The sequence below is a fragment of the Monodelphis domestica genome, chromosome 1 (assembly GCF_027887165.1).
Source record: "Monodelphis domestica isolate mMonDom1 chromosome 1, mMonDom1.pri, whole genome shotgun sequence".
In the NCBI taxonomy this organism is placed as follows: Eukaryota; Metazoa; Chordata; class Mammalia; order Didelphimorphia; family Didelphidae; genus Monodelphis; species Monodelphis domestica.
The window spans coordinates 332,402,349-332,410,235 of NC_077227.1; positions in this window are offsets into that span (position 1 = coordinate 332,402,349).

The window sequence follows — 7,887 nt, forward strand, 5'->3', positions numbered from 1 at the left end:
GAGTCAGAATGATAAAAATAAGATCTATTCCCCAAACAATTACTGATCAAAGGATATAAACAGGAAGTTTTCAGAAGTAGTTAAAGTAATTTATAGTCATACAAAAAAACGTTCTGAATAACATTGATTAGAGAAATACAAATTAAAACAACTCGGAGATAGCACTTCACATCTATCAGATTTGCCAGCATTATAGAAAAGGAAAATGATAATGTAGGAGTGGATGAGGGAAAATAGGCATACTTATAAACTGTGGGTGCAGTTGTGAATTATGCTCCACAGACTCTTAAACTATACACATCCTTTAACCCAACAATAAAATCTGTATCTAAAATAGATTTTTTAAATGGAAAAGGACCCATATGTACTGTCACAAATAAAATTAATTTTCCTCATTCTCACCTTTAATTCACTAAGAGACACAATTTCTTCAAAGAATCATTAATTTATGACAATTCTAAAACTCAGAATTGACTCACCATGATACAAGGAGACCTTTAAATACTTCAAGAGTTTTCGACTATGTGGTCTGAGTATGTTAACATGATGAGAATGATTGGGAGAGAGGGGGGAATGGAGAGAAATTGACCTGATGTACTGATGGGAACTGTTGGGAGGTACTGCTCTTTAGTAAGGGGACCTTGCAAAGAACAGCAATACATGCAGATGGAGTGATAAAGAAGGGTATACAGTCTCTTTCTCAGTAACTCACTAAAATTATTCATTTTATCAGTTCATCCTGGCTTAGGGCTCAGATATCTCATGTGACAATGTGGTTTCTTAGAACTGCAGTTATCTAGTCTTTTGGCATTCTTGAATAAGCTGATTCTTAGAGCAGCTTCTAGCAGATCTGCTTTTCTGATTTAGGCCACTTGTAGAGATACTCTTTCTGCTAAAATCTCCTGTAAAACTCACAATATAATTTTATAGTCAACTCTAATTTTGCTTTGCCAACATCTAGGTCATGTGGTAAGAACTAGTTCGAACCTTATGGTTTTAATCTTATTAATAATATAGTTATATAAAGAATGTCAAATTAGGAACCTCCACACTAGCACATTTATGGTTTTTCTTACTCCTTGTTGCTCCAGTACTTATCTAAACCAGATACACTGCCAAAAACAGGCTGAAAGGAGAATCTAAAAAAATCTATGAGGATCTGACTTGAAGATGAGCCTTTTTAGTTAAAAAAGTTGATGTTTACCAATGTAGATATGCAAACTGGGGGTAAGGGTTTTTTTTTAAATAGGCATTAATTCCATTATCATTTAACTTGTAGCATTCATTTATTTCATTTTTCACCTTGGATTCAAGTCCCAGAAAGGGAAGAAATTTCAGTTCATTATCTATAACTGCCTTGTGATGTAAGCTAGCAAATTGTTATGTTGATATATTTAGGCATATATAAAAATTCTGAACTCAGTTTTTAGAACATGCTCAAGGCCTTTGTATCCTATTAAAACCATTTCTACTTGATATGTAATCATCTGATCTTGTTATTTTCTCAAAGAGTTTTCATTCTAGCTATTTATTCCAGTTATTTACTTGACTTACTTAATCCAGCTGCTCATTCCTCTCTTAAAAGGATGGAAAGCTATTAAGGATCTAATTCTGTACATTAACACATAAGTAATAACATTCTTTATAGGTAGATGACTTTTATGCCTAAGTTTAATGGTCACACAAATTAATTTATCTAAGAGATATTTACTTAATTCCAATTGTAACCAAAGGCTGTGATGAAGTATCTAAATAGATTATATAAACAATTCCAGATTATACTAAATGAATTGTCTATAATAAAACATGTTTGGTTACTAACCATGTTCAAATGAACTAGATATTACACCCACATAGACTACCATTCTCAACTCCTCTTTAAACCTTTATGCAAGTGTTAGTACCACATGAAATGAGAAATCTAAATAAATTGGGTCTCTTCGAAGTAACAAGATAGACCATGTCTCTCCTCTAAGATAGCTAATTGCACTGAAATTCTATTCTTTAATAGAGAACAGAGAATGTTTCCAATTTAGCCTCATAATAGATGGCCCCATAAACTGCTGCAACATTGTCCAATTATTCCCATCACACTCAGACATTTCAAGGTCCATTTCTCATATATGAATATATAATTAATTAACAGGCAAATAACAAGCTCAGATAGTCATCTATTTAGTAGTTTAGGATGTGAAAATACTATAATTTCAGCTTGAATAGCTTAGAACTCACATATTTGTATTTTATTTTAAGTAATTTAGTGTTTCAGTATTAGCCTACTAGATTAAGATTTAATATGCTATTCATATTTTCTATTAAAATATTGAGGTATACTGAGGTGTGTGGATGTTGTAATCCACCAAGGGACACCCCAGTCCCTTTTTAGCGAAGTAAGGCAGCTGGGACTTACCACACTGGACCAGAGCTCAAACCAGTCTTCCAAACAGTTGATGTAAAACTAACAGGTTTATTATTAAAACAAAAGGTAGGGAGGGAGGACTTAGGAATGAGGATGCCCTAATCTCTAAGGTCTCTCACTTCCCACTTCCCTTTAAGTCCATTGTGAGATGGAACCTTCTGTTTCTTGATGCTCCCTGATACTCCCTGCTTCTGGCTAATATTTCCCAAACACTCTCTATTCTTCCTGAAACTATAAATCCTCCCTCTTTGGTTTAGATAGTTGTTGACAGGCTTCCAAGATAGATAAGGATGAACTCTAGGTGTCTAAGTTCATCCCAACTGGACTGGGTCTGAGGTGAACATCTCAGCCCTCACACCAACAAAAGACTCGAATAACTATTCTTTGCCAGGGTGGAGAGCAGATAGAATCTTCTTTAGGTATGTTTCTTCTTGTGAGAAATGGTACTCCCAAAGGAAATCAAAAGATTTTCCTTTTCTCACCAACAGGCTTGGTAATACAGGCTCAGCAGAGATCAGCTCCTTCCTCTGTCAGCTCCAGGACAGGAAGAGCACAGTTGGTCCTTGGTCTTTCAAAACCTCTCCTCCCTCTCTCACCACATTCCAGAGTTTTTCTCTAGAGTTTCTAGGATGTGCTCATGCTAGACCATCTTCAGTTTTACTTAAACTATTTTCATATTCCCATCTCTATACTATTGGCCACCTCCCATGATTATAAAGTTTGACATAAAGGGAAAAAAGGGGACATAATTCTAGTAAAGGGAAAACTCTCTCCTAAGTTGATATCAATTCCAGGCAAGTCATATAGGCAGCCAATTGTTTTGACGAGATGTCACAGCCAGATTAGAACTTTAGCAATGTAGGAAAATTTTCTGTTCAAGAGGAAATGTTACCCTGGGGAAGTTGGGTAGGAGATCCCTATCTCAGCCCACACCAAAAGTTGATCTCACTTTTTCCCTGAGACAAAACTCCATTTGGCAGAATATTATAACACATGATCAACAGGGCTGATAAAACAACACATTATATTTCAAACATTTTCTTTTTTCTTGTAACTATTAATTTTATAATTTAACATCATCTAGATGAAAAGAGGGACTGCTTTCCTGATATCATATCTAATATAGATCTAATATAGTAGTTTACCAAATTTCACAAGATTTAGAAATATGATAATGATATTTATAGTATCATGAATTTAAATGCATGAAACAAAATTCAGTTCCAATCAGATGATATTAAATTAGTCAGATATATTTCCAAATTACCTTACATAGAAAATCATTCATTTAATCACATGTGGTTTAAATATGGCTAAACAAATCTAGGAGGAACTTACTTCCTTAACATAAGTTAATTTATAATGTGAACTGATTTAAAACCTTTCCCATTCTAGGGAGGTGTGAAGATGGCACTTTCACCTCTGAATTTTGCAGCTCTCAGGTTTAAGTATTATAGGACTTTATACAATATCATTAGCAGAGCTTAAACAAACTTATAAATCATGTTTAAATAGTGAGCCCCTAATTCAGATAAAACAATACAAAAAAGTTTTGAAATTCCCAATGAAATAAAATACACTTAAAATAGAAGCTTGTAGACAACTCTTTAACAGCTGAGTTTATAACCTAATAGTATCTAAATTAAGAGAGAAGACGTTTTTAACTACATTGGTGTTACTAAGTTTCACATTGTAGATATGTGTTGAACATTACTAGAAAGTATGTATAAAACTTTATCATTTAGAATTCACAACTGCTATCATGAGATTAGCTCAAAGTATGCTATGCTAAGTATTATAAATCATTGCTTATAAAATTTATCACTCTAAGAATTTTGGTGGAAGACTGCCTTAAGGTCCAATCAGAAAAGCTCTAAGTAATTAGGTCAGCTCTGACAGGACATGACCCCTTTTCCTCAGGAAATTCTTGAGAGTTATCACAAAGAGAAATGAAATACTTTTTGTTTTTTACTATATAAGAAACTGTCTCAAAAAGAATGGAGCACTGAAGATCACATTAGCCAACATTTATGTAATGCTTGATGTATAATATGAGGCAAGATCTGACACTAAGCACTCTATACATGAGAGTTTCTTACAGTATGAAACTAGACTTCAAGATCTTATAATATTAATACTCTGTTCAGATGTCAGTTTGTTGCCAGAGTTGAGAATTCAGCACTATTTCTCAAAGCTAATGACTTCAAACTGTTAGGAAGGCTGGTAAGATTTTAGGATTCTGCTTTTTGTGGATGAGGATGTTTTAAGGGGTCCTTGCTTTACTAACTTCACAGAAAACCCTATCACTATCTTCTTTATTTCTAAATATTTGTCAAAAATATTTACATCAATACTTTAACAATTATATTTGTAACTCAAGAGAATCAAAGAAAGCTTCACTTTTCTACCAATATTTCTAATACAATTAATTATCAAATTCAGACCAGGCATTTTACAATCATTATATTATTTAGTTCTCCATAAACAACAACAAAATCCCCCCAACAAAAACCTTGGAAGCACTCTTTTTAAAACATCCTATTTTAAGACCACACAGTTATCAAAATTTCCAGTGAATCCTTTTTACTCACTAGTTTGTCTTAATGCTAAATAATAAACTCTGATCATAACTTCTGTTTAAAATGAAACAGGAACTGATTCAATTATACCTGAATTTTTTTATACAGAATACTCAAGTAATAATTTCCTTTATTTAGTATTATTCTTTAGAAGACCCAATTATTTAAAATACTGCATGAGTTCTAAGAATTTTTGATAATTTACTATCAAAATTTTAAAGTGGCAATCTCTCATTTTAGGTTTGTAAAGATTAAAATTAATAATCAATAACTATTATTTTTATAGTTTTATTAATAACAACTAAATCAAAAGAACTGCTTAAACTCAGCCCAGTCTCAGGTCAAAAAGAGAGTGTGGGAGGACAGCCATTAAAATACCAATAACGTGATTTTGCCAATTCATAAACGCAGGAGAGATTATAGGGAATTTTGGGAAATACCAAGTACTTCTAGGGAATGAAGTCAAAAGTTCAAAATCTCCATTTATACATACCGCTTATGATCCTATTGGGAGACCAATTTCCCCAAAAGGATTGTGGAAACATAATCAACTTAAAAACTACAGTAATTTGTGGATAAAAGGGGAAAAAAAGAGCAAAACCAATCATTACTAGGTTGACAAAAAGCCAATTTGGGGGCAGTTCCCTGTGGCATAAAAGTAAGCTTTCAAAATAAAGGCATTTCAACCCTTCATAGTTCAATTCACACCCCAAAGTTCACTCTGGATCTTCTGAAGCAGCATGTATCTTCATGGCATATTCTGGATTCTTGGAGGTAGCAAGTTTCTTATCCTAAAATTTCTCAAATTTAAATCAAAGTTCACAACAATAAGTTGGCCCCCCTGAGGTGAATGATAACAAACATAGGGATCACCCAGGGATGAATGGTTGAGTTATGAGGTATATGAATCAATTTGCAAAAGAAAATAAAAAACATGAAAAAATCTGAATAAAAGAGAAAAACAACTTGTGGATGAACTACAAACTGTAAGTTTTACGTCTAAAAAAAATCTAAGTAAAGAAAAAACAAATCTATGATAGGTCCCTGAATCAGAGCCAAATTAAAATGATTTAATAAATTATGCACTTACCCAATCAGTAGCCAGGACTACAGAAAATTTGCCATACAATGAAAGACAGAAAAGGGACTGGATTTCAGCAGAAAATGGGAGCCTAGATGACAGTGAAAAGGAGGTGCTTGATAGAATGTGGTTCAAGGAATTCATGCATTTAACACATGTTAAACAGCCACAACCTCAAACCCCAAAGAAATTCAAGTCCTTTTCTCTTGGCTCAAAATTACATCAATCCCACTGGGATCTGGTCTTTTTGACCTTCTGCTCCATAGGCACCATGTAGGTGCCCTGTCCTTCTTTAGCCCTATACAATGGATATTTTGTATATTCCCTTCTTCTGGTATCAGACAGAATCATGAAGCAAAGTCTTATAATTTTTAAATAATCAATGGCATCATTTTTATAGTCTAAAGTTTTGGGGTATGCATTAATATTAGAACAAATGTATTTTAAATTTATATTACTGCAAAATCAAAAAAGTTAAAGAAAAATCTTCTCAATACTGTTGACATGTGCTTCAAATACAAAAAGGAGAGAAAAGATAAAACTCAGGTGCTATATTGCATATGCAAGGAAAAACAATAAGTTTCAAAAATAAAAAATATATAGCTTATAATCAGTGACACAATGTGTCAGCCAAGGAGAGGTAGAATACAAAGGTTCCTCACTAAAAAATGAGATCCATTTCCTTTTTAACTTGGCCATTGTAAAAAATAGACTCGAATACAGGACTACAATCCCCACGAGCCTTTGCTCCACTTCCCCAGAATGCCTTGTAATCTCACCTGGGCCGAGATCGAGAAGGTATTTAAGCTGATTCAAAGGCTTTTGAGGGCTTGGCTCTTTTTGGACTTCTGTTTTGGAGCAGGCGGTCTCTTGTGTGATGTGAGGTTATTTTGTCTAGGCCTCTGGCCTAGGCACATGTTTCTTACTTGTATATTCTTTAATCTTTAACCTTTAATAAACCTCTAAAAAATATAATACTCCTTGCAGAGAGAATCTAATTTCTACCTGCCTCAGTCTCCCCATATTCCCTAAATTCTAATCATTACAGTATGAATCATGATGTGGGTACATTATGATTTTCAGAATAAAATAGTAATACAGTAGATGATGCACATTCAAAGAAATACCAAAGTCCCCCAAATTCACAATAGCCCAGTTAACTACAATATCAAACACTATCATATTTCATATAAGTTATTGTATGACATAAAAAACCTATGAACTGATGGATATTTGTCACAATTTTTACAGATTTAGCAAATCTTTCAACCTTGGCAAATATATTTTTAAACAAAGTAAAACTTATTTGATCTAGAACATTATTTTTTTTAAATTTTATAATATTTTATTTGATCATTTCCAAGTATTATTCATTAAAGACAAAGATCATTTTCTTTTCCTCCCCCTCACACCCCCTAGCCGACGCGTGATTCCACTGGGTATTACATGTGTTCTTGATTCGAACCCATTGCTATGTTGTTAATATTTGCATTAGGGTTTCCTTTAGAGTCCCTCCTCTGTCATGTCCCCTCAACTACTGTAGTCAGGCAGTTGCTTTTCTTCAGTGTTTCTACTCCCACAGTTTATCCTCTGCTTATGAATGGTGTTTTTTCTGCTGGATCCCTGCAGATTGTTCAGGGACATTACACCGCCACTAATGGAGAAGTACATTACGTTCGATTATACCACAGTGTATTAGTTTCTGTGTACAATGTTCTCCTGGTTCTGCTCCTCTCGCTCTGCATCACTTCCTGGAGGTCGTTCCAGTCTCCATGGAATTCCTCCAGTTTATTATTCCTTTTTGCACA